Below are 27,958 nucleotides of genomic sequence, written 5' to 3'. Positions count from 1 at the left end.
GACATCAGAAAGACTTGCTAATAAAAACATAAAGAAAAAATCAAATGGACTGGGAAACCCAGAGTGGAATGTGACCAAGACCCCACTAGGCAGAGAATGCCACAGAAAGGGAAGAAAGGCCTGGACCTAGAGAGAAGACAAGCAAAGTTCCTGGGATGGATCCACAGAAGAGCAGTGCAAATAACTAACCAGCTACGACTAAAGTATAAAACTAAAAGAAATTGTGTCCTGTGTGGTAACTTTGGCCTCGTGCTATCAGAACAACAATTTGGGGATGCTCGACGTCCTTGCTTAAGTCAGTTGAAGGAAAATGCCCAGTTAATCCTTTATGTGAGGTTCAACATTATTATGAACATGGCATTATTACGGTTTTTGCTCTTACTCCTGATTTTGTTTCAAGGGGTGTTTTGGGATGGAAAGAATGAGACCTTTGGAATCAGGCAACCTGTGTTTAAACCTCATTCCTGCCTCTGAAGAGGCACATCAACTTGGGCAGATGACTCAGTTTCTATAAACCTCAATTTTCTCATCTGTAAAATGGGGACAGTATTGTCTGCCCTAACAGGGTGCTGTAAGGATTAGAGGAGATAAAACATATAACCTCAGTAACATAGTAGATGCTCTATCAGTGGAAAAGCCCTCTCTGTCTTCACTTCCTCTAGACTGGTCTTGTTTGCTTGTGCTTTATGCCTTTGCCTAGAATACTCTGTCCTTCAAGACGAGCTTCAATGCCACCCCTTCCATGGAGCTTTCTTGAATGCACCAATACAGACAGTTGCTTCTACCTCCAAATGCATGTCCCCAAATGCTTTGTTTGGTGCTTACCACAGTTCTTTCAGCCTCCCCTCTAAGACAGGCACCTGCTTCCAGAAGGAGCATCTTCCTTCTTTCCCTTTCACCCCACCCAGAGCATCGTCCCCTTTCACCCCACCCAGAGCTTTGTGCTCAACAGGTACTCAATAAACGACTGCTGTCAGAATAGCATTTGGCTGGAGGCAGGCCTGATGCCATGCCTCACGCTTTGTTTTCGATGCTTGGGTCTCTGCTCAGCTAAGTGAGGGACCAGGGCAAACAGGTCAGAGTTTAATCAAATGCTGCATGAACTTCAAACAACCTGGCTCTTACAGTCACTGATTTCCAAGTCACCAAAGACATCCTTGGGACAAAAAAGATTCACGGGCAATGGCATGGGAGCAAAGGCTGGTCCTTCTTGGTTCTGCCATGGGACCACAGCAGCCAGGCATGCAGAGGCGGCCAAGGCTGTCTGTACACAGAGAACACAACACGGCGGCCCTTCACTCAGGCAGGTGCATGACAGCACTTTATAAGGGCAGTGGAGGGGAAAGAAGAAGAGAGGATGTGCCCCCCTAAAAAGGCAAACTTTACACTTTCCCAACTGCAGCTGATTTCATAAGTCCTGTCAGCTCCAACAAAACAGGAGAATACACCAAAGACCAGCCAGGCATGGGATCCAGGACTCAGGGAATCCAACAAAGAGGAGAAACAGAGAATGGCATCCCCAGGATGATGGCCGTAACCAGTCGGCTGGGCGGCCAGTTGAGACCGGACCAGCTGCAGGAGAGCCTCCCCCCACCCAAAGAAAACACAAACCTGAATTATTACCCAATGGCCCTGACAGTACTAATAAGAGAACTGATTATAAGTGATAATCAGGGGCATCTGGGTGGCTCAGTTGGTTGAGCGTCCGACTTCAGCTCAGGTCATGGTCTCACAGTTCATGAATTTCAGCCCTGCGTCGGGCTCTGTGCTGACAGCTCAGAGCCTGGAGCCTGCTTCAGATTCTGTGTCTCCCTCTCTCTCTGCTCTTCCCCTGCTCATACTGTGTCTCTCTCAAAAAAATAAATAAATAAACATTGAAAAAAGAAAAGTGATAATCATATAGCAAACTCAAGTAATGGGGCAGGGTGGGACGATTATTAACCTCAGAGAATACTTTAAAAGTTACACCAGAATTGTAAACCATAAGCAGGGTACAGCCTGCATGGCCCCGCTGAAAAGAGTGATAGCCATAATAATATAAACCCTGATATAAACAATAACTGTGATACAACTACCTTGGAAAATATAGATATGTGATGAGGGGAGGGGGGCAGACGGAGGGAAGGGAGGTGGGGGAAAAGAACAAAATCTTCACTTTCCATAATGGGAAGTAAAAAAAAAAGAAAAAAGCTTAATGGACTAAAAGTATGAAGTAGCAGTTATAAGCATGTTATTTAGAAATAATTCAGAGATATTTAGAAATATTCACAGAGATGAATAGCAGAAGAAACCACTAAATAATTTAAAATAATTTTCCCTGGGAATAGCAATCAGGGATGGCAAAGGGTGAAATAGAACTTTTTTTTTTTTTTTTAATGTTTATCCATTTATTTATTTTGAGAGAAAAAGAGCATGAGCGTGAGCGGTGGCCGGGGGGATGGGGGCAAAGACAGAAAAGAGAGAATCCCAAGCAGGCTCCGTGCCGTCGTCAGTGCAGAACTTGATTTGGTGCTCCCATGAGATCATGACCTGAGCTAAAATCAAGAGTCGGATGCTTAATCCACTGGGCTGCTCAGGCGCCCCTGAACGCTCTTTATTATAAGCCTTGAAGTAACTCATTGCCTTTTTATAAACATATACATGTTTTATTTTGATTAAAAACTTCATGCACTGCTAGACAGAAGTCCCTTCCTCCAGGTGTTCCAACAGATTCTATGGGTCCTACGGGGAAGCATTATGTTCAGCCCAAGAAAGACTCCGGAGGCATCCTACAGAGACAGTGGGCACGTGGAGGGAGACTGTCTAGATCGGCTGCTCTGGGAGCCATCCAGAGCCTGGGCTGAGGATGGCTGGGAACACAGCACAGGGATGACTCAGGGAGAGAGGGAGAACCAGCAACCTTCACCACCCCCACAACCAAAAATAACTCCGAGGTGGCACCAGATGTGACGTGGGTTTGGGTGTTATGGAGATGGCAGACACAATCACCAGGGTGATTGTTCTGAGAGGCCCCAATCTTCTCCCAGACACACAAAGATCTTATAATGATCTCCGGAGGAGACCGTGAATATCCTACTTGCGTTTCCAAACAAGGAGCTGCTTCAGTAAAATGACTACCAACAAACAATGTATATACCGGACCATCATTGGTGCCGGGTATCAAACATCTGGTTTTATGTTGAAATATGAAGATGGACCTTCTTCAAATTTCTCAGCGCCCGACGAGGTTGACTATCACGGTGTCCCTGTTTCGTTAATGGACAAAGAATCTATGGGAACTTCAAAGCCAAAAGACTGTGCCAGACAAGGTTAAATATCTGGAGGAACAGAACTATGTTCCCTTGAGTACCGGACATCAAGCCAAGCTTTGAACCAAGACCAGCTCTTTAAGAAGCTTTCAGTACAAAATCCTTGAGATATACTGGTGCACTTTCCACACATTTGAAAGGACAAAACTGAAACCGTGGCTGGTGGTGCTCTTATCCAGGGCTACAATATCTCTATGCTCCGCTCATCAAAGTTTAAAATAACTTCAAAAGCGCCGCCTGCTTCTAAGTGGGTTACTGTTACACAGGAGCCAAGCACTGAACTAATAGCAGGAGAGACATTTCACTCTGTAATATTATCTCATCAAAAAAAAATTCCTGGGGACTTAAAAGGGAAACTTCCTTCCTTTTGTCCCTTTTGCCACTGCCGGCCAGGGTAGGGTGTCACTGTGGTACAGAGGTTTACCTGAAACAATGGCCCCTAGACCTTCTCTTAAAAGGTGTGGTGGCCAGAATCAAGACGTATAATGTATGTGAAGGAATGGAAAAGGATAGCCCCACACGTTTTTCTCTTGAATCATAGGGATTATTTTTTTCTCTTCTATGAACAAAGAAACAGACAACTCTCTTTGCTTTTTGAACAAACCCAGTTTAAACCTTTGTCTGCATCTAGAATCTAGAAGTACATGAATATAGCTCCCCCCTCCCCCGACCCTCCACTCCCCCCCACCCCCACCCCTGCCATTTGGTCATGGCAATGAGGACAGAAACCTGCTGCAGACACAGAAGGCTATTTCTGCTGTTTGCTGGAACTTCCAAATGCTGAGGATTAGACCAGCACTCCTCAGGGCGCCTGGGTGGCTCAGTCGGGTAAGTGTCTGACTCCGGCTCAGGTCATGATTGCACAGTTCATGGGTTCGAGCCCTGTGCTGGGCTCTGTGCTGACAGCACAGAGCCTATTTCGGATTCTGTGACTCCCTCTCTCTCTGCCCCTCCCCTGCTCACACTCTGTCTCTCTCTCGAAATAAATTTAAAAAAACATATTAAAAAAAATTTTAAGCTAGCACTTATTTGCTGAGGCCTCTGGCTGTCAGGAACACTAAGCTGGAGTCTCTTGCAGTGGGTGTCATTTTGTAGAGAAAAACCAAGAACAGCCTCTATCCTACCAAAAGAATAACTGAGAAGTTGCTTGTAGGAAGCCGGATTAAGCAACACGTATCTCAATTCCACATATTTCATGTCCACTTTCTCACTTAAATATCCTGCATCCCCTGGAATTTCACTGTCAGATAATTACGTTGAAACTTAGGTACGGCCTTGTGTACATATCTCATGTCTGATTTTACAAACCTCCACTCAGAACTTCCATTTCCAATTTCAACTAAGTAAGGAGATGTTTCATTAAAATTTTAAAAAAGTATCCAATAGACCATAGAAAAGCACCTGAAAACGTTAAGCAAAAGATAATTCTACCTCCACTCATTTTGTTTTAATGCTTTTTCATTTTTTTATAAATAATCTCCACACCCAATGTGGGGCTCAACCTCATGACCCCCGAGATCAAGAGTCGCATGTTCTACCGACTGAGCCAGCCAGGTGCCCCTCTATAACCATTCTTAAAGTGACTGGAGGTGACTCATATGGCCATCAGATGACAAGTATTAATCTCTACACAGAAATTCACTGACATAGTTTTACTTCAAATTGCAAGGCAATGTAATAAAGGACACTTGATTTTTTTAATATTTTATTTTTTTAAGGTTTTAGTTTTTTATTGTTTATTTATTTTTGAGAGAGAGAGAGAGAGAGAGAGAGAGAGAGAGAGAGAGAGAGAGAGAGAGAGAGAGATGGTGAGCGAGGGAGACAAGAGGATCTGAAGCAGGCTCTGTACTGACAGGAGACAGCCCTATGCAGGGCTTGAATCCGGAACCACGAGATCATGTGACCTGTGCTGAAGTCAGAGGCTTAACTGACTGAGCCACCAAGGCGCCCCTTAAAGATTTTATTTTTAAGTAATCTCTACACCCAACATGGGGCTCAAACTCACAATCCTGAGATCAAGTCGCTTGATCTACCGACTGAGCCAGCCAGGCACCCTTTGATTGTTCTTATTATAAAAAGGTAAGGATTAGGTGCTGACAGACACCAGAGTTAACAAATCAAAAGGAAAGATGTTGGAGAGGAAAGGGTAAAAGTGGTATTCTCATTCTTCAGATTTAAAAAGAACACTATAGGGGCACCTGGCTAACTCAGTAGAGCATGCAGCTCTTGACTATGAGTTCAATACCCACATTGGGCATGGAGCCTGCTTAAAAAATAAAAATAAATAGAATAGAATAAAATACTACAAAACAACAAATCATTAAGACTATATGATGCCAGTCTGAAACTAGAAGAATAAAACAAGTGGAAAAGAAATTCCAAAAACACATTTAAGTTTTTCATGAGATCTTAACATAACACAAACTGTAAGTAACATCAGGATATATAAAGGAATCATTTAATAAATTCTGTGGGCAGGTAGGTAGCAATGTAGAGAAAGGTTCAGTCTGGCTATCATAAATTATTCTGAGAAATGATGAGGCTGCAGGAGTTAGGACAATTCCTTTAGGACAATTAACAAGGTAGATGGGCAATCAAGTGGACTGAAAGAACAATGTTATTTTTAAAACTTCCCCATATGATCAGCAGCAGAATAAAGATAAAACAGAAAGGAATGAAACGACAGAGAGTTAAGGGATAAATGTAGTCTATAGTAAAGAATAGAAAAACCATCAATCTCACTGCTGATTAATACACAGCAGGATCAAAGTAAATCATTGCTAAACCCCACTGAGGGAGGCTGTACGGAAAGATGATTATGAACACATCTGGCCACACTGTTTCTTGGCTCAATCTGGGGAGCATTGGCCTAGCAAATGCAACAAAGCTCAAGCTCCTTAGGTCCTTCTTTCTCCCAGAACTCCCTTTTTAGAAAACATCCTGAGGACATAATCTAAAGCAAAGAAATTTCATATAATAAAATCTTAAAACGGTCCTCCTCCAAACTGTGAAAACTTAGAAAAAAAAAAAAGTGCCATTACTGACCATACTATATAATCAAGCAAAACAACGTGCATAATTTTTGGGCTATTATGTCATCACAAGAAGATAATGATGAAGAGAACACAGTATAAAAAGTACCATGTTAAATCTGAGAAAGGTTTATGTGCAAAATGATGCCTATTGAAAAGTACCACCTGCTGATGGGCAAAAACTGAAAGCAAACAAAGAGTGTAAAAAGTTGGTGGGCAGGGGCGCCTGGGTGGATCAGTCAGTTAAGCGTCCCACTTTGGCTCAAGTCATGATCTTGCAGTTCGTGAGTTGAAGCCCCACATCAGGCTCTCTGCTGTCAGCACAGAGACTGCTTCGGAGCCTCTGTCTCTGTCTCTGTCTCTGTCTCTGTCACTCTCTCTGTCCTTTCCCTGCACACACACTCTCTCTCTCAAGAATAAATAAACATTAAAAAAAAAAAAGTTGGTGGGGGCATCTGGGTGGGTCAGTCGGTTAAGCCTCTGATTTCGGCTCAGGTCATAAGCTCACGATTAGTGAGCTCGAGCCCCGCTTCTGGTGAACACAAGCCCCGCTCCAGGTGAGCCCTGCTTCTCTTTCTCTCCCCATCTCCCTCTCTCTGCCCCTCGTGGGATTTCTCTGTCTCTCTTTCTCTCTCTCTCTCCCTTGCTCATTTGTGCCCCCTCCCCTGAAAAAAAAAAAAGTTGGTGGGGCAGGGATGCATGGGTGGCTCAGTCAATTAAGCAACAAACTCTAGATTTCAGCTCAGGTCATGCATGACCTCACAGTTTCTGAGATCAAATCCCGCATCTGACTCTGCACCAACAGCCCGGAACCTGCTTGGGATTCTCTCTGGCTCTCTCTCTCTCTCTCTCTCCCCCCCCCCACCCCCCACCCCCAATTCGTGTGTGTGCACACACTCATGCACTCTCTCTCAAAATGAATAAATAGACCTTAGCGGGTCATTGTCATTAGAGAGGAAGGACAGTGGGAGATTTTCCTTGTTTGGATTCCAGTACAGTATTCATTTAAACCAACATTTGCTGGGCACCGACACTGTGTTGGACATCGGGCAGGAAAAGACAGTTAAGATCTAGGCCCTCCCTTGCTGTACTGCTGTTTGATCGGCAGTTTGAAAAAAATTCTAAAATGTACATGCATACACTGGCATAACAGGTGACTGAAATTTGAAGCTCATGGGGCTTTTTCCTTTAAATCAGCTCTATGGGTAACACAGTTTCAAAGTAACAAATGACTGTTCCAGGTAGTGATGCAGCCTCAAGCAGGCATGTGCTTTCCCACCGCAACATGCCTCCAACGGGCTGGTCCAGCAGGACTGAGCACACTCTCAAGAAAGCACTCTGTAGGAGCTGGAAAGCCAGGCACCCGTTGAGCGTGCACTAGCTACCAAGGGAAGCACAGGCTGCCTACAAGTGATCGGCAAGAAAACACAAGAGAAAGGTGTTGCAAACCAGCTTGCAGGGTGGAACCAACAAAACACACTGTTCTGATCAACGGAAACATAGCAGTTTAGCTCTGGTTATCCTAGTATGTCGGGCTTGCTCAAGAGGAACACCTGATCACAGAAACACTTTACGAGGTTACACCATAATAATCCCTTTCCTTTCTCTGACACACAAAGAACGGGCAGACAAAAACACGCCGCCGAACATTACAATAAAGTAAGTGCAAATCAGGCGTTCTTTATAAAATAAAGACCATAACTCCTGACATTTGAGGAATTTCTTACAAGGAACCAATGGATGGAATAAGCCCAGCTTGCTGTACTCTTCAGTTTTTTGAATGCAAAGAAAGGCAGGCCTTTGAGGGGCAGGTTCACTACTTCCCAATCAAGATTCGAAGCTCATTTTTATTCAGAAGTTGTCTTTAATTGGAAAAACAGAAAGTAAAATGGGAAGAATAATTCAACACTTGCCAAGCAACTGTTCTGAGGAGATTCTTAATCCAGTTTTTTTTTAAATTTTTTAAAATATTTATTTATTTGAGAGAGAGAGAGAGAGAGAGAGAGAGAGAGAGAGAAAGTAAGTGTGTGAGCGGGGGAGGTGCAGAGAGAGAGGGAGACAGAATCCGAAGCAGGTTCCAGGCTCCAAGGTGTCAGCACAGAGCCCCATGCGGAACTCGAACTCACAAACCATGAGATCATGACCTGAGCCAAAGTCGGATGCTTAACCGACTGAGGCACGCTGGCGCCCCTTAACCCAGTTTCTAAGAGCAGGCACTTAGGTGTCTAGCCCAGAGCAGAGCCTGTCATTCTACGCTGACGTCACCATGGAACTGTGTATCCGACATGGGCTTTAAGGGGGCCAGGGTGGATCCCCGCGCTGCCACTTAACATCTGTGCGGCCTTGGAAGAGTCACAGAACCTCTGAGGCTTGTTCCCCCGTCCAAAGGGCAGTGTTGATCATGCCCATCATGGATGTATTCCTGAGGATTAGATACCAGGTGGGTCTATGTGTTTGGCAAGTGGAAAGTGAGCCAAAAGTCATGACACCAAAAGCACAAGCAACCAAAGAAATAGATCAACTGGACTTCCAATAACATTAAAACCATTTATAGTGCAAAAGACACCATCAAGAATGTGAAAAGACAACTCACAGAATGGAAGAAAATATGTGCAAATCATGTATCTGACAAGGGACTAGAATATAGAAAGAACTCTGACAAATCAATTGATAAAAAGACAAATTATCCAATTAAAAAATGAGCAAAAGGGGTGCCTGGGTGGCTCAGTTAGTTAAGCATGCGACTTCAGCTCAGTCATCATCTCATGGTTGGTGAGTTCAACCCCCGCATAGGGATCGGTGATGACAGTGCGGGGCCTGCTTGGGATTCTTGATCTCTCTCTCTCTCTCTCTCTCTGCCCCTCTCCCCACTTGTGTGCATGCTCTCTCTCTCTCAAATAAACTTTTAAAAAATGGGCAAAGGATCTGAATAGATATTTCTCCAAAAAAAGATATGCAAACTCCAATTAGCACATGAAAAGCTGCTCAACATCATTAGCCATCAAGGAAATACAAATCAAAACCACAATGAGATACCATTTCATATCCACTAGGATGGCTGTGATTAAAAAGACAGAAAATAACAAGTGCTGCTAGGATGTGGACAAATCAGAACTTTCATCCACTGCTGGTAAGAATGTAAAATGGTAAAGCTGCTTTTAAAACAGTCTCGCAGTTCCTCAGACAATTAAACATAGAGGTACCATTTGACCTAGCAATTCCCCTCCTAGCAGTACACCCAAGAGAAATGAAAACGTAAGTCTACACAAAAACTTGCACATGAATGTTTACAGTAACATTATTTATAATAGCCTAAAGGTATAAGTAACCCAAACGTCCATCAGCAGATGAAGTGGTGAACAAAATGTGGTCTCCCCATAGGGTGGAATATTATTTGGCCATTAGGTTGTGTTTTTGTTTGTTTGTTTGTTTGTTTGTTTGTTTTTTGAGAGGCAGAGCATGAGTGGGGGAGGGGCAGAGAGAGAGGGAGACAGAATCTGAAGCAGGCTCCAAGCTCTGAGCTGTCGGCACAGAGCCCAACATGGGGCTTGAACTCATGGACTGCAAGATCAAGACCTGAGCCAAAGTTGGATGCTCAACCGACTAAGCCACCCAGGCGCCCTTATTATTTGGCCATTAAAAGGAACAGAATACTGATGCATGCTACAACACAGAGGAACCTTGAACACACTATGCTAAGTGAAAGAAACCAGTCACAAAAGTCCACATCTTATATTACTCTATTCATACCGAAGTCCAGAATAGGGAAATCTATAGAGACAGAAAACAGATATCTTAGCAGCTGCTTAAGGCTCGAGGGTAAAGGAATAGGAGGAGAGGGAGGTACAGGGTTTCTTTCTGAGATGGTGGTGATGGTGGGCAACTGTGTGCATACAATGAAACCCACTGAAATGTACACTCACCATAGGTGAACTGTATGGTCTATGAATTATATTTCAGTAAAGCTCTTATTAAAGAGTGATGCAAATAAAGGACAAGTTACAAAAGAAAAAAACAATAGTTCAGGAACACTCTAATTACCATTGGTGGCATGGTGTGATGAGAACACAGCCCCGAGGTCCAGTTTCCTCATCCATAAATCAGGGGTGGTGTCCGCATCACCCGAGTGAGATGGCACAAGCCAATACATTTAATAAATTAGGATTCCAAGGTTGATGGGTAAATCAGGGCCTGCTGGCCAAGAGGGAAAGGGCCCTAGTCAGGGGCCCAATGCCACCATGAACAGAGTGAAAACAGGAGGATCCATCTAAGGGGCATCGGTGGAACTGGAACTACCCCCATTCAACATCCCCAAGGCCATGTAACCAAGCAAGAAACCCATCAAAGGAATGCATGAAGGCAGGACACCAGTGACAAATCCAGAGTGGGCAAGAGCCCCCAGGGAGGGGAAGGCTGCCTTGGGTTCCCTGAGGACTCACTAGCAAACACCTGTAAGGTACAGATTCACTTCACTCTATCACTGCTGCTCAGTAATTGCCCTGGTAAGTTTCCAACCCAGGAAGGGCCACTTGATGAAAATCACCTGATTAAAATATTCCTTCGTAGTCTGTTGATAGCAGGGGAAGGGGGATAGGGAGCGGAGGAAACCATAGGCTCAAGAGTCAAAAGCAATAAATTATATGCTAGGCTTTGCCACCCTGTATGACCTTGGGCAAGTCGCATAAGGGCCCCATTCTCTCTGATCCTGAGAGCAAGAGGAATGCCTGCCACTTGCCTACCCCATGGGGGTTTAGGGAGGATTAATGAGATAATGTCTGAGCGGTGCTTCAGGCTCCTTGGAGACAGCCGCTATAGATCAGGAATTATTAGCACAAGCTAGGACAGTTTCTGGCCCATTCCTCACCTCATTAAGCTACCTATGCTCTATTATGTCTGCTATAAAAGTTCTTGCTCAAGGAAGAATGGACCAGGGAGGTCATAACCCAGGTTGGGTCTGCCCTTTGCAGATCTGGTTAAAGCCACTCCACTCCCTAAACCCACACTCAGGCATCTTGAAAGTTGAGCACAGTGCCCAGCATTCGATGCCAGAAACGGGTGATTAAAAGGGCCCTCTGGACTTCTTGCTTTTAATCCAGATCCTTTGCTTTGTGTCACTACCTCCCAACCCCCAACGTTCTAGGGCACCAGCAGAGTGACTGCCAGCTTAGGCAGGGGAGCAGCGCGGACAGGTTCCTGGAATCTTCCACGACTCAGTTCTTAGGTGTCAGACTGATGGACAGGTTTCTGCAGTGTCTAATTTCAAGGCTACCAACTGAAGAAACCGGGTGACTCTTCATTCACAATAAAAAAAAAAAGAAAAGAAAAAAAGAAAAAACAAATAAACAAGCAAAAAGCTATATTTATAGTATTTCTAAGTGAGGGCAAGGCCATGTTGTATGAGTGCATGTAATAGGTACAAAAAAAACCTATACTTGATATGAGTCTCCATCTTCAAGGGTCTTTATCCAGTTAGGCGAACTTGACATTTATTCCTAGAAAGCTCACTAAGCCTTGGTATGTGCGAGGAGAGAAGTCAGAAAAGGGGACCTAGGTGCTTCAGGTCAAAGGAGGAGAGGCCGTGGGCCTCTGGGCCAGACGGGAGAGAGGAAGGGAGAGAGGAAGGGAGAGAGGAAGGGAGAGAGGAAGAGCTCGGCGGTGCCTCTCTTGCTGGCAGCCACATGGGGCACACACGCAAAGGCCTGAACAAGTTATTCCTGATAAACAAGAGAGGACGTAGGGGGTGCGGGGGATATGAAGTGCACTTCAAGGCCATCTCCCCTCCCCTCCTGTCTCCCCTGGGAGGCTGTCGAGAGACAGTTTCTCATCACCTCCTGGGTTCTGATGAGGGTGAGACTCCTGCCTCATGACCCCTCAGAAGAGAGGTCATCAGCTGCTTCTGTTTCACTGTAGTACTTCTTTGGTGTGGGACAAAGGCCACAGGGAACTGGTACCTAGGGCTACTCCCCTTTCGCTGTCTATGTAAGAAATAAATTGCTTGAATCTAAAAGTGGCTCACCGTGCCTTTACCTGATGAATCAGTCAGGCCTTGGCCTTGTCTTGTCTTGTGTGCTTGACAAAGAGGGTGCACCTGACTCTCACTCTGCACCAAAGCTTTAGGGCAAGAGGACAGGGCTGTCCCAGGGCCTGTCAAAAGAGAAGGCAACAGGACCCCGGGAATAAAGCAAAGGCTTGGCCCCATGCAGACCAAGGCCTCCTGAGTGAGCTTCCTAGCACAGATGAAATTCTTTCCACCTCCATCTGTCATCCACACATTAAAGATACGAATACTGACGTTATAAAGGCTGCCCTGACGATTTGAGATAACATATATTAAACTTCCAGAGCAGTGCCTAGCACCAAAGCATCAGTGATAACAATAATGGCCACTAACACCTGTCGCGTACCATGTTCCAGGTTAGGCACGATTATACCAGTTGCATAGATGTGAACTCATTTGATACTAACAACCCCTGAGGCAGGTATTCTTAGTATTCTTGTTTCATAGACGAGGAACCCAAATCAGACTCAGTGATCTGCACAAGGTCACACAGAAGTAAGCGGCAGAGCTGGGATCTAAACCCAGGCAGCCTACAGGCCTGGGCGCTCCACCACCCTGCCGCGGTCAACAGCAAATATATTCCCATCACTTTCTTGCTGCTGACAAGAAGGGAACCTGTTTTATCTAATCCAAATGCTAAGAACCCTTCCCTGTTAGCTTCTTAGTTATTTGGCTGAGCTTGAGCAAAACAAAAACAAAAACAAAACTGAGACTAAAAGAAGGGCTGGCAGATATCTAGGAATAAGGGGCTGCAGAAGTCATGGGGGATCCAGCCTTCAGAGAACAAACACACCACCAGGTTCACATTCGGGGATGACAAATGAGCTCCGTGACACCCTGCCTCCACAGGGCAAAGGCCCAAATTTAGGAATACTCAAACATCAGTAATCCCCTCAGCCCAAAGCTGGACCACTTGAGACAGATGTGGCCGTGGAAATGAAACGAAAATACCAGATTCAGGGGGCTGGTCGCATTTTACAGGAAAGGAAAGCAAAACAGCTATTTCTTAGGCTAGTTTGCAAATGCCCAAGTATCAGATATATTATTCTCTTATATCCCAGTCCCTTGGTTTCTTAAGAAAGCTTGATGACTTTATTACCTAATAAATCCACACATGGCACCCTCATCACGAGCACAGTCCAGTCACCCCATAAATCAGTGATCCTTCTGATCGGTCTCCTCTCTATTTTCAGATATTTCCCCTAAAGTCCTGATTAGCAAAAGCATGGTTCCTACCTCTGCAGAGCTCTCAGGTCCTTGTCTAACTGAAGGGAAAAGATATAAAAAATTAGGTGTTTGAAATTCAACAGGGTTCCAAAGGGATAGTATCCCAGGAGGAGGAAAACTATCCATCTACACTGATTTTCTTAACCCAAAGAAACAAGTAATACAGAACAGCAACTTGTATGTGCACCAACATGCTAATCGCACGGAAATAGGTCACTTAGAAAAACAAAAACAGGTGAAGGTGGCCAAAGATTTAGGGAATATGCCACGTATTTAGAATGTTGGTCAGTATGGGAGGATAACCATACAATCTTTCCATCTCCTTCTTCAGGATGCAGCTGACCCACAGCCAGAAGCTAGCGAACCACTCACCGCCCTGGCAAAAAAGGTCATCCGCCACAACAGGAGCTGCAGCAAGAGATCCTTAGCTTACCCCTTAGCTTGGAGAGCTAGCTCTAGATCCCTCAGACATCTGCTTAGCCAGCTTAGCAACCTGAGGAGAGATGGACAGAGCATGGGTTTTGGGTCACAGCCTGAATTGGGCCTCTGATAGCTGTGGCCTTGAGCATGTTACTTAGTCCCTCTGCACCTCAAGGTTCTTCTATAAAACACGGGAAGAAACACCGCAACTCGTAAACTTCCAATACAGTGTGTAACAAGGGTGGGCACTCAAACTCAGGTCCCTTCACCACTCAGACTAAATTTGGGAAGCCTAAGAACCTTTTTTTTTTTTTTTTTTGTAAGTTTATTTATTTATTTTGAGAGAGAGGAAGAGAGAGCGAGCACATGCACATGAACAGGAGAAGGGTAGAGAGAGAGAAGGGGAGAGAGACGGCAGAGAAGACTCTGTCAGTGCAGAGAGCCCTACACAGGGCTCGGACTCCTGAATTGTGAGGTCATGACCTGAGCTGAAATCAAGAGTCAGATGCCCAACCGGCTGAGCCACCCAGGCACCCCAAGAGCAAACCTTTTAATTGGGCATAAACAGTAACCTGCTGCCTCAGTATTCAGAATTAAGGCTTGTGATGGAAGGAAAAGGAGAGCAGTGGTCAGAAAAAAAGACCATCTTAAAATTGCTATTCCTTGCGGCTCCTGGGTGGCTCAGTCGGTTGAGCGTCAGACTTCAGCTCAGGTCATGATCTCACAGTTCGTGAGTTTGAGCCCCAGGTTGGGCAGTGCACTGACAGCTCAGAGCCTGGAACCTGCTTTGGATTCTGTGTCTCCCTCTGTCTGCCCCTCACTCACTTGCACACTCTCTCTCTCTCTCAAAAATAAACATTAAAAATTTTTTTTTATTTTATAGGATTTTTTTTTTAACGTTTATTTATTATTGAGATACTGAGAGACACAGAGTGTGAGCAGGGGAGGGGATGACACAGAATCCAAAGCAGGCTCCAGGCTCTGAGCTGTCAGCACAGAGCCCGATGCAGGGCTCAAACTCACAAACTGCAAGATCCTGACCTGAGCCGAAGTCAGTTGCTTAACCAACTGAGCCACCCAGGCGCCCCAACATTAAAACATTTTTTAAAACATTATTCCTTCATAGGCTATCTGTCTTCTCTCTTTGGGTTGTTTTGCAGATTTTTGCTTTATCCCTATGTTTGGCTATTTTGCAACGTGACTGGATGGACTTGTGGATTTATTTTAAATCATCTTGTTATGCAAAGCACTTTCTGTGTGTTTTCAATCTGAAAACTCGTGCTTATATTGCTTCTGGAAAGTTCTCAGGCTGCATCTCTCTGAGTAGTTCTTGTCTGCCACCGCTAGAACACCTATCAGATCAGGGTTAGAAGCTTATGGTCACCCAGCTACTCTGTCAAAATATTTTTCATCCTTCTCTACTGCATTCCGGGTCAAATCCTCAGCATTATCTTCCAATCCACTAATCCTATTGCATCTTTGTGCAGTTAGAGTTTCGTTTATTAAGATTTATATATCGATACCTACTTTTCATTTTCAGCATTTGTACATTCTCTTTTTCACACCCGCCTATTAATATTTCCCTTCTGCCAGGTGTGTTTCATATTTTTTTTTTTATTTCACGTATTGCTTTCTAGTGTTTATTTATTTTTGAAGAAGAGAGAGACAGAGTGTGAGTGGGGAAGGGGCAGAGAGAGGGAGACACAGAATCTGAAGCAGGTTCCAGGCTCCAAGCTGTCAGCACAGAGCCCAGCGCGGGGCTCGAACTCACAAACCGCGAGATCATGACCTGAGCCTAAGTCGGACACTCAACCGAATGAGCCACCCAGGAGCCCCTGTTTCATATTTTCTTATAGCTGGAATTCCTTCTTTCATCTCTGATAATTCAAAACATGCATTTTAAGGTCGTTGTCAGACTGCTCTATTTCCATTTAATCTTACTATTGATTTTATTGGCTATCTTTAGCAGAGTTGGTTTTCCTTAGATGTTTTAGAATTTTGGTTTGCAATCCATACAGTCAGTCCACGGTGTGGGGTAGGGGAGGAGTGAGGGGGTCTTCTCTGCACCACCCTCTCCCAGGGTTTTGTGGTTAGGGGGAAGCTAGGGATCTCCCAGAATCCGTAAGCCTGGAACAGGTCTAGCACTGACGGACCACGACCTCCAGGATATAATGTCACCAGTAAGCTCCAGTCATCACGCCTCCAGGTGACCTTGGCCCATGAGTAAGCTCAAGGTTGTATCTGTTTCTTCCCACCGCCCTAGGCTTCATCCTGAGCAGTAATTGTCTTGGATATTTTTAGCCTCCTTTTCATAGCTGGAGCAGCGCAGCCCAGACCTTGGTTTTAAGCAGTGAGTCTGGCTCCAGTCCCCTCCCCACATGCGCTACTTTTAGTCCCCACTGCCCCACCAGAGTGGAGCTGCTCACATCACCGCCCACTACCAGACTCACAGTGCAGCAGGACTGAGGCTTCGGTATCAATCTTTGCTTTGTACTTCTCTATTTTTTTTTCATAGATATGTTTATCTTGTTTTTGAGCATAACTACATCTTTAATTTTCTTTTTATATTTGGTGTTTGGAGCTGGGGGGTAAAGGGAAGGGATCCAAAATTAAATTTATACACTGGGAAGAAGGCGATATTTAAACAAGGACGGGAAGAAGTAAAAGGAAAGAGTCATGTCTGGGGGCAGGAAATTATCCCTGACAGAAGGAACAGCAGCAAGTGCAGAAAACCTGAAGCGGGTCTGACATGTCTAAAGAATAGCAAGGAGGCTAGCACGGCTGGAACAGAGGGAGCAAAGACAGACAGACAGAGGCAGAAGAAGAGGGGAGAAGTTGTGGCAGGCCAAACCACAAAGGACTCCATAAGTCTTCATGAGTCCACAGTCAGTTCTGAACAGAGTCGCACCATGGTCTGACTTATGTTTTAACGGGACTCTTCTATGGGCTACATATGGGAGAAGATGGGATGGGGGCAGTGGCAGGAAGCCAAAAGGTAGCTGAAAAGAGCCAAGGGGGCGGGGAGGGCGGGGGTGCCTGGGTGACAAAAAAAGAGCCCAGTTAGGAGGTTCTCACAATGATCCATCTGGAGGATAAATGATGGTGACCTGGAACAGGGTGTTAGTATAGGGAGTAGAAAATGGTTGGATTCTGAATATGATTTGAAGGTAGAGCCAATCAGCCAATTGGTTGATGAACTGGATGCAGGCAGGGGAGAAAGAGAGGCGTCAAGAATGACTCCAAGGGATAGAACTGCCATTACCAAGATGAGGAAGAATGACAGAAGAGGGTTGTTTGGGAGGGAGTTCAGTTTTAAACACTAATATTAAAGGGCTCCTGGATGGCTCAGCTGGTTAAGCATCCAACTTCGACCTGGGTCATGATCTCTCAGTTCCCGAGTTCAAGCCCTGTGTTGGGTTCTGTGCTGACAGCTCAGAGCCTGGAGCCTATTTCAGATTCTGTGTCTCCCTCTCTCTCTCTGCCCCTCCCCAACTCACGCTCGCTCTCTCTCTCTCTCCCTCAAAAATAAATATTAAAAAAAATTTTTAAAACACACTAATACGAAGATTAAGCCCTCTAACCTGACTACAAAGATACAGAAATTACTACAGGCCTCAAAAGAGGACTGAGCACTAGCCTCCAGAATATATGAAGAATTCTTACTGCTTAACGATAAGAACATAACAGTTAAAAATGGATGAAATGACTTGAGTAGAGACTTCATAAAGAAGAAATAGAGATGGCAAATAAGCCCATGAAAAGATGTTCAGTCCCACTGGTCATCAGAGAAATGCAAAATCAAGCCACAAAGAGATATTGCCACCTACCCGCTAGGACGGGTGAAATTACAACACTGATAATATGGTGTCAGTAAGGATGTCAAGCAACAGGAACTCTCATATATTGCTTTTGGGAGTGCAAAGTGGCATGGTCACTCTGGAAAACAGTTTGACATTTCTCTCATATAGTAAAACACAGGCCTACCAGGTGATCCAGCCATTCCACTCCTAGGTATTTACACAAGAGAAATGAAAACATTTGTTCATATACAACTCGGACTCAAATAGTTACAGCAACTTTATTTGTAAGAGTAAAAAAAAAAAAAAAGAAAATGGAAACAACCCAATGTCCATCAACAAGGAAATGAATACATAAAATGTGGTACATCCAAAGAACGAAATACTATGCAGCAACAAAAAGCAATAAAAACACTGATACATGCTACAGCATGGATGGACCTCAAAATCATGCTGAATGAAATAACCTAGAATCCCTCCCCTTCCCCCAAAAAAGGATACATAATACACGTTTCCATTCATATAGAATTCCAGAAAATGTAAACCCATCTACAGTGACAGAAAGCAGATCAGTGACTATCTGGGGCTAAAGTACAGGAAGGGATGGAATGCAGGGACAAAAAAGCTCCAGAGGTCATGAAAATGTTCTATATCTTGGTTGTGGTGTTGGTTTGATGGGTATATGCATCTGTCAAAACTCCCTACATTGTATCTTTAAATGGTTAGTTTATTGTACGTGGATACATACAACAGCTTCAGTTATGAAGCTCAGCTTTTAATTCATAAATATATGATGACCTAATGGAAAAAAAAGGGGACCTTTCTTTTTCTGATTCAGGTCTAGCTCAGAACTGGGCCATGGAAAACCCACTAAGAGACAATGTCTTTTTGGGATGCCTGGGTGGTTCAGTCAGTTAAGCATCTGACTCTGGATTTCGGCTCAGGTCGTAATCTCATGCTTGTTGGATTGAGTCCCGCATCGGGCTCTGTGTTCACAGCTCAGAGCCTGAAGCCTGCTTCAGATTCTGTGTCTCCCTCTCTCTCTGTCCCACCCCCACTTGCACTCTGTCTCTCAAAAATGAATAAATGTTAAAAAAAAAAGAAACAAACAAACAAACAAGAGACTGATTGTGTCTTTTAGGGAGGTGAACCACAGAATGCTAGAACGTGGCCCCAGACAACTTCATCACACCTCTGTGTACTCAAGTCAGAGGTCAAGGAGAAGTCAGAGTTAGAGGTTTGGAGGGTAGGAGGTTACAGAGAAGTCACTCAATTGAGACTGCCACTTTAGACCAGCATTGTCCAAAAAGAACCTTCTACAGTGATGGCGATGCTCAATTTCTGCACTGACGATGTAGGAGCCATGAGCCATGTGTGACTACTGAGCAGCTGAAATGTGTCTAGAGCAAATGGGAAACTGAATTTTAAGTTTTATTAGTTTTAGTTCATTTTAATTTAATCTGGCTAGTGACTACTCTGTTCACTTTAGACTCTGAAATCTAATATTCCCCTACAATTTCAATAAAGAAAAACAAAAGTTCAGACATACTCTTACTTTGTCCTCCTCAAATTATCTTAAAAGTATCAAATTAAAGTCAGGACCAGGTTGAATCCAGAGGATAAAGAAATATGTCTGAGGCTACCAGTTACAGGGAAAATGTTGTTTTAAAAAGATTTTGTTTAAGTAGCACCATGCAGTGCATAACAAAACAAAAGACCGCAGGGAACCAGCAAGGAAGGTGTTCTGGGGTCAAAGACCAGTGGGTGGTCAGGTGACATGGGGAATTTGAGATAGCATGGGTCAGCAACTCAGGCCGCCACTAATCTTGCTGTGTACTCTTGACCAAATCACTTTTTCTCTCTGGACCTCAGTTTTTCAACAACCAATTGGATTTAAACACCTGCTTCATTTAATCCCAAGTTTTAAGAAAGGAAAAGAAAAGGTAAAGAACGCTGAAGAGTATCAAATGCTACTTAAAGTAAAAGCAAGAGGGGGCGCCTGGGTGGCTCAGTCAGTTGAGTGTCCGACTTCGGCTCAGGTCATGATCTCGCAGTTCCCGAGTTCAAGCCCCGCATCGGGCTCTGTGCTGACCGCTCAGAGCCTGGAGTCTGCTTCAGATTCTGTGTCTCCCTCTCTCTGCCCTTCCCCCTGTCGCACTCTGTCTCTCTCTCAAAAATAAACAAACATTTAAAAACTTAAAAATAAATAAAATAAAAGCAAGATGTTATCATAAATTCACCAAAGTCATCTGGAGGTCCCTATGCCCCATTCCCGGCCCCACCCATTCTTCACGGTCCAGCTCTACCCCCTTGTCCCTTTATGCCCTTTTCAGAACCTGTCAGCTCACTGCCACTGTTCCCACCTCTGAACACCTACCCTGAATGCCCATTCCGCTCAGTCTCCCTTCTCTCCCCAGTGGAGGCTGGGGTGTGAATCAGTGGCTGTGCATCAAATGAGATAATACAGGTCAAAGGACAGGACTTTCCGTGAGGAAACATAAATGGCAACATCATAAAGTGAAGGGAGACAATGCGCTCACGTGAGTCACCAGGCAGAAGCCAAGGAAGGAGCAGTCATCCACACTTAGAATGACTGGGACAGCCAAGGAAGAATGAGCAGTTGGGAAACCCTAACTATGGAATTGCAGGGGACCTCTTCAAGAAGGGGTCAGAGCAAGCAAGAGCCTGGGGGGCGGGAATGGGCTCTCTTACGGTCTGAATGTTTGTGTTCCTCCAGAATTCATATGTTGTATTCCTAACCACAAAAGATGCTAGCCTTAGAAGGTGGGGCTCTGAGGGGTTGCTTACGTCATGAGACGTGAGCTGACAGGGAGTGGGACCCTCATGAACAGGATTAGGTGCCTTATGAAAGAGGCTCCACAGAGCCTCCTAGCCTCTTCTGCCATGTGAGGACATAGCCAGAAGTCTACAACCCTGAAGAAGACCCTTACCAGACCATTCTGCAGCCTTGATCTTAGACTTCCACCTGATCTTAATTTCTGGGGCACCTGGGGGACTCAGTCGGTTAAGCATCCGACTTCAGCTCAGGTCACGATCTCATGGTTTGTAGGTTCGAGCCCCACATCGAGCTCTGTGCTCAGAGCCTGGAGGCTGCTTCAGATTCTGTGTCTCCCCCTCTCTCTCTGCCCCTCCCCCACCCCCATTCACACACACTCTCTCTCTCTCAAAAATAAACACCAAAAAATTTTTTTAAGAAATTAATTTCTGTTGTTTATAACCTTCCCAGTCTGTGGCATTTTGGCACAGCAGCCTGAATAAGCTAAAACTCTGAACAATGCAACCTCCTCATCCAGGACTGAAAACGCCCCAATTTCAGAAAGGGGCAACAGGGCAGATCCAAAGGGGAATGCACTGCAGTTTCCTTCTAACCAACTCACTAAACTGTCTCTTTTAAAAATATAGTTCCCATCAGTGCGAGCCAAGAGCTACATGACTCAAGAACCTTGAATTCAGGATGGCAACCCTAATCCCCACCCCTTTCTGCTAAGATCAAACTTCCAAACTGTGCTGTTGTTCATTAATTAATAGTGGCTCTCTGGCTTCAGCTTATTCGAAGCCCAGGGGCACTGTTAAAAATGCAGTCTAACGGAGATCGACTTTGAATGGACACGAGGGAGCTTTCTGTGGTGATGGAAATGTTGTTTTTTATTTTCACAGAAAAGATAAGGTTGGATTACACAAGAGGGCGTATTTATCAACACCCATAGGATGATATACTTAAGATTTGTATATTTTAATCCATGTAAATTTCACCTCAAAGGAAAAACACATAACCTAGCCACTCACACAACCCCAATCAGAATCTCTGGGACTGGGGGGCACCTGGGTGGCTCAGCTGGTTAAGTGTCTGGCTCATGATATTGGCTCTGGTTGTGATCTCGCAGTCGTGAGATTGAGCCCTGAGTCAGGCTCCGCACTGAGTAAAGCCTGCTTGAGATTCTCTGTCTCTCTGCTCCTCCCTACCAACACACACACACACACACACACACACACGTGTGCACACACAGTCTCTTTCTCAAAATAAATAAATAGGGGTGCTGGGCGGCTCAATCATTTAAGCATCCAACTTCAGGTCAGGTCATGATCTCACGGTCCGTGGGTTTGAGTGCCACATAGGCTCTGTGCAGACAGAAAAGAACCTCTGAGACTAGGACATAGACTGGGTTTTTAACATTGTCCAGATGATTCTAATGAAGGCAAACCTCTGAGAACACTACGAACATTACTTGCCTACACCAAAAATAAAAACAGGTATAGTCAAGGAATATACTCAAATTAGGATTCCCCTTTTCTATCTGAAATTGACTATATGACAGAAATCATAACTCTGCTAGGAGGGATATGAAATGGCCACTATTTGCCAATTTTTCTTTACAGAAATGGCAGATGGATATGATTCTAATATTACTACGGTGATTAAGATGCTATTACTTCTAGATGTAAGCATGCATCTTGGTGAACAGGTAACTTCTTAGCCGTAGAATAGCATAATCTTATTTGAAAGAGGTCTACACAGGCCAAACATTTATCTCCATCCTGAACTGCACTGTTCCTCCAGGAGAGGGAAAGAGGGCAGCAGCTGAGGGGGGTTGCAGTCAAGGGGCAAAGCATTCATTCATGTGCCTGGTTTCACGGCTACGGGCTCATTTCCAATGTGGGCACCCACACTGGAGCAGACGCTCATGTAAAATGAACTTCCTTCTTCCTTCAAAAAGACTGGCCTGTATTTTCTTATTTCTGAGCTCTAGTTTCCCCAACCCCCCCCCCACCTGCCCCCGCCAAAAAAAACCCCAGAATTCTCATCCCAGTGGTTACAAGAGAAATTTGAGAAGCAACTCAGCCTTCCCTTGGGAAGGATGAGAGAGTGAGTACCAGAAGGTAATTTTCATAAGCACTTGCGATCAGTGCGATACTATGGACCAGAAAGCAGCACTCTCCGCCAGTGCTTTGCCTTCCCACACAACTACGTTCTTCTCTGGTGATGAAGCCAGTTCTCACTCTGCCAAGCTCCCAGAGTACCATTTAGTCCTTGCTATAAGATCCAAGGACAGAATGTACCAGATACAATTCATTCAGTTTTGAACACAGTAACTTGTTTACCTTGAACTAAAGAGAGAAGCCAAACTGGGAAATGTGCCAAATGAAGGAAACCGGGTGAATCAATACCCAAGGAGGGTAGGAGAACTAAGTGCGGCCAGTCACAAGCCTAAGGCTCCTCGCGTCACTCGTACTCCCCAGGGGCCACTCTTACATCCTCTGCCCAGTCAGTGGGACCACTTCAGGATGTACAGTCCTTACAACTCATAACACAGACACATCTGCTTCCAGAGATTACTGCCCCCATGCAATGAGGAGGAGCCTGGGCTCAGGAGGTGACATACCCAAAGAAACATGGAGTCAGCTGGACCCATATTCAAACAAGCCACTCTGATTTCCCTCCTCCCACCATGCTCCTGATCTGTTGGTATTTTTTTTTTTTAATGTTTATTTATTTTTGAGACAGAGAGAGACAGAGCATGAACAGGAGAGGGTCAGAGAGAGAGGGAGACACAGAATCTGAAGCAGGCTCCAGGCTCCCGGCTGTCAGCACAGAGCCCGACGTGGGGCTCGGAACTCACAAACCATGAGATCATGACCTGAGCCGAAGTCGGACGCTTAACCAAGTGAGCCACCCAGGCGCCCCCTGATCTGTTGGTCTTAATCACTGTGTCACACACCCTTCCCAGTAGGAACAATAAGTGAGTTTTTCATCATTCCCTGGATTTGAGGGAGACAAAAGTAAAACCAACTGTTTTACCCATCTCTAAGTCTATCATTCACTAATTTATTGCCTGCCTAGTAGGCACTCAAATAGTTGTTGATAGATCAACTGGTTACTCTGTTTCATCAATGACAAAACTCACTGCAATGAATTGTAACCTCAGCTCTAACTAACAAGTGGAGAGAAGAGTCTTTGCTTTTCACGACACCCTTCTTGACTGCCTCTCCTGCCACTAAAGTTCTCCACACTCCTAAACTGACTCCCACAAACATTTGTTTCCCACCCCCAAACATGACAGTCTCAGGGGATGCAGTATAACTGACAAAGTCTCAGAAAGAGTGAGAGCATTATTATCTAAATAGAAAGCAATTTGTTCAATAAATTTACTGAGCACCCCTAGCGACACGTGCTGTGTGACCTGGGCTGTGAGTGTCACTGTGGAGAGCCAGACTAAGGATCCCACAGTGGAATGGCTCCAGATGATAATCCTCAGCTTGGAATCTTGAAACTGTGGGTCTTATCTCGTAGCCAGTGCCACCGACGCACAATCTCAGAACTGCAAAGCCCCTCGACAAAGACATTATTTGGAAAGCACTGTCCTGGCTCCAAAACAAAGAGCCCAGGGTTGTAATAAACCCAGAGATACTCCATGTTAATCTACACTGCTCTAAAATTCTACTTCAAAATGCACACAGCTTTTAAACAAATATACAATATAGATTCTATCATATATATCAATGTAATATTACAATATTATAGTATGTAATATCTTCATATTCCCTTCTCTAGACCTAATTCAAATCCACCTTCTCAACAAGTCAAGAGGTGTTGGGAGGGGGGAAAGTAGCCAGTTGAGGCTCTGGTGCCCTAGGACCCCATTTGGCTGCTAAGAGCCCTATAGCTAAAGACATTTTGGGGTGGAAAAGCGCCGTGGCTATTAGGCCCTATTTGTTCCTACAGAATTGACCTAGCTTGATTCCAATGCCCCCTAGGACTGCTTATACCCCAGGCCTGAAGCAATGGAGCCCCTACAGGATGCCATGCAATGCCCAAAGAGGTTCTAGAATCAGGAACGCCTCGCTTAACTCCCAGCTCTCTCACAGATAAAGTTTAAGCAGGAATGCATGAAGTCCTCCACACTATCTGCACATATTGCTTTGGGCAATTAAGTCACTTTTTGCTCAATACAAGGTTCAAGAGGCTAGCAGGGAAATGGTCTCTGCCAGCCCTGGTGACTTAAAAGGACTGAGAAACAAGCTTTGTAGACGAGACTCTTTTCCTGTAGGAAAAAAAAAAAAAAAAAAGGCAAAAACTAGCTTCCCCCAATTCTCCATTCTGCACTCTTGCTTTCATAGAAAACATCAGCACTGGAAAAGGGAAGAAAAGAAGAGTCAGGACATCGTTTTGCTTCTAGAAAGTTCTGGCTTCACCCAATGCAAGAAGCTGCTGTCCCCCAAAAAAGGAAAGAAAAAAAAAATCAAGGAAATGGAAATGAAAGCTGCTCAGAAAACCCCAAAAGTGCCATCAGACACTTCCATCTAACAGGAAGTTCTATAGGCAGTAGCAAGAAGTATCTATCACCCCTCCCCTTCTCTGTACTACATTCCAGTCGCGCCCCTTCTATGTCAGGATAGGCCTTACATGTCAGTTTGCCAGCTCACTTCCATCCCAGAAAGCGGCCTGCAAAAAACACACTTCCTCCTTGAAGGCAATGTTTGGCAGCCACACATCCCTGTCTCTAGACACCTCCTCTGTCGTATTCAGTACACTCTGGCGGGGGACAGGTGGGCCAAGGTGCTCCTCCTGTCTTAGGGATGGAAACATTCTCCTTTGTACCCCCATCCTGTCCAGCCTGGGGGCCTCGGCAGACCATGACGGAGGCAAATGAAGGATGGCTTACTGCTGAGTTTCAAACCATGTTCGATAATGGAAGTCCTTTCTATAAACCAACCCATAAGTAAAACTCCAATTTCTGACGAGGGGCAAAAGCAGGGCTGTACTGGGAGAAGAGACTCTGAAGCGATTCCTTTTGGCTCTTTGCTCCTGGCAGGAGCCTCCAAGCTGCTCCACAAAACATGATGTGAAAACCGCACTCACGGCATGCATTCACGGCACTTGGGGTTTCCCAAAGCACAGGCCGTGAGCCACTGTTGATCCACAGAGGATTCTAGGTGGCAGACAGATGGACTTTTAAAAGCAATAGACCATTATTCCTGTTATCATGAATTAGAAAAGATAATTGGCACAAACTCTTGATATAGTCTCCTTTAAAAAATACCTTTTTTGGGGTGCCTGGATGGCTGCTTGGTTGAGCGTCCAACGTCAGCTCAGGTCACGATCTCACAGGTTGAGTTCAAGTCCCACACTGGTCTCTGTGCTGACTGCTCAGAGCCTGGAGCCTGCTTCAGATTCTGTCTCCCTCTCTCTCTACCCCCTCCTCACTCCTGCTCAGTCTCTCCTCAAAATTAAATAAACATTAAAAAAAAAATAACTTTTTCACCAGATCTAAAACATCATCAACCATAACATCTTGTAGTGGAAAAACAAAAAACTTAAGCCAGGGCATGCCGTATATTTTAAGACATTCCAATTACAGAGATGATATGATGGAAAGGAAAGAAGGAAAGGAAAGGAAAGGAAAGGAAAGGAAAGGAAAGGAAAGGAAAGGAAAGGAAAGGAAAGGAAAGGAAAGGAAAGGAAAGGAAAGGAAAGAAGAAAGAAAAAAGAAAAAAGAAAAAAGAAAGAAAGAAAAGAGGGTGCCTGGGTGGCTCAGTCGTTAAGCATCTGACTTCGGCTCAGGTCATGAGCTCATGCCCTGCTTCAGGTGAACGTGAGCCCTGCTTCAGGTGAGCATGAGCCCTGCTTCTCTCTCCCACTCTCTCTCTCTCTTTCTCCCCCCCCCGAGATTCTCTCCCTCTCTTTCTCTGCCCCTCACTCATTTGTGCCCTCTAAGAAAAAAAGAAAGAAAGAAGAAGAAAGAAAGAAAGAAAGAAAGAAAGAAAGAAAGAAAGAAAGAAAGAAAGAAAGAAAGAAAGAAAGAAAGAAAGAAAACAGAAAGGAGACAGAAAAAAGAAAAGAATCTAAGCATCAACAAAATAAGTCATTTTGGTTTTTAGAATTATAGTCAATTCTAAAATACATTTCGATTCAAAATTCAATACAGTCAATTCAAAACTACATTAAATAAATGACAAAATATGTGCCAGAAATTGCAAAGGTGTTGGGGCACTTGGGTGGCTCAGTCAGTTGAACGTCCAACTCGATTTCAACTCAGGTCATGATCTCAGAGTTGTGGGATCGAGCCCCACATCAGTCTCTGTGCTGAGCAAGGAGCCTGCCTGAGATTCTCTCTCCCTCTCTCTGCCCCTGCCCCTCCCCTGGCTTGTGCTTGTGCTATCTCTCTCTCTCTCTCTAAAAAAAAAAAAAAAAAAAAAAAAAAAATCTAATAATAAAAAGTGTTTATAAAAAGAAATTGCAAAGGTGTTAGAAGAATGGCTACATGAGGGGCGCCTGGGTGGCTCAGTCGGTTGAGCGTCTGACTTCAGCTCAGGTCATGATCTTGCGGTTTGTGAGTTCGAACCCCGCGTCGGGCTCTGTGCTGACAGCTCAGAGCCTGGAGCCTGCTTCAAATTCTGTGTCTCCCTCTCTCTCTGCTCCTCCCCTGCTCATGCTCTATCTCTCTCTCTCTCTCCTTCAAAAATAAAAACACTAAAAAAAAATTAAAAAAAAAAAAAAAGAATGGCTACATTATATATAACACCAGCACATAGAGCACCAGGTCCTATTCTAGGTACTTTCTATAACTGAACATATTTAATCTTTTTTAAAAACATATTTAATCTTTGAAACAACCCTGCCACATTAGGGTCCCACCTTAGCCCATTTTTAGAGCAGTAAATTGCAGTATGATGAGGGGAGGGGTGACCTGCCCAATGTCACACACCAGTAAGTGTCAAAGCATGCGGATCCCAGCTCCCTGCTCTTTTTAAGCCCCTCCAGAGTAGGACGATAGGAAATTGCCAATATTCAACCATTTCTGACTTAACAAAAATGGCAAGTTCACAGGATTCAATCTAACAGACATTAAGTGCCATTTGTCAAATGTCTGATTATCGAATGGCATGTGACTAGCTGGAGAGAAATATCCTTCCAGGCTATAGTGGAACTCCGGTTTTGGGGGGCATATCACTAACCTCAATCCATCCAAAGCCCTGAAACTTTTTAAATATTTTAGAATTTTGTCTAAAGCCCCCTCATGTTCACTCAGATGCCAGCCTCCGGAATCAATCGAAGGACAGGAATACTTGTCGGAGAAAGGCATAAAATGGAGAAAT

At 44.6% G+C, this 27,958-nt stretch overlaps 1 protein-coding gene across 1 annotated transcript in view; it reads right to left on the bottom strand.

The window, feature by feature from the left end:
* ZNRF3 (zinc and ring finger 3) overlaps positions 1 to 27,958 on the bottom strand; it is a 157,485-nt gene that overhangs the window by 67,746 nt on the left and 61,781 nt on the right. The gene's annotated exons all lie outside the window — the stretch shown is intronic.

This window comes from Neofelis nebulosa, chromosome 11, assembly GCF_028018385.1.
Source record: "Neofelis nebulosa isolate mNeoNeb1 chromosome 11, mNeoNeb1.pri, whole genome shotgun sequence".
NCBI classification, from domain to species: domain Eukaryota; kingdom Metazoa; phylum Chordata; class Mammalia; order Carnivora; family Felidae; genus Neofelis; species Neofelis nebulosa.
The sequence above is the reverse complement of the archived record's forward strand: the minus strand, read 5'-3'. Positions and strand labels throughout refer to the sequence as shown.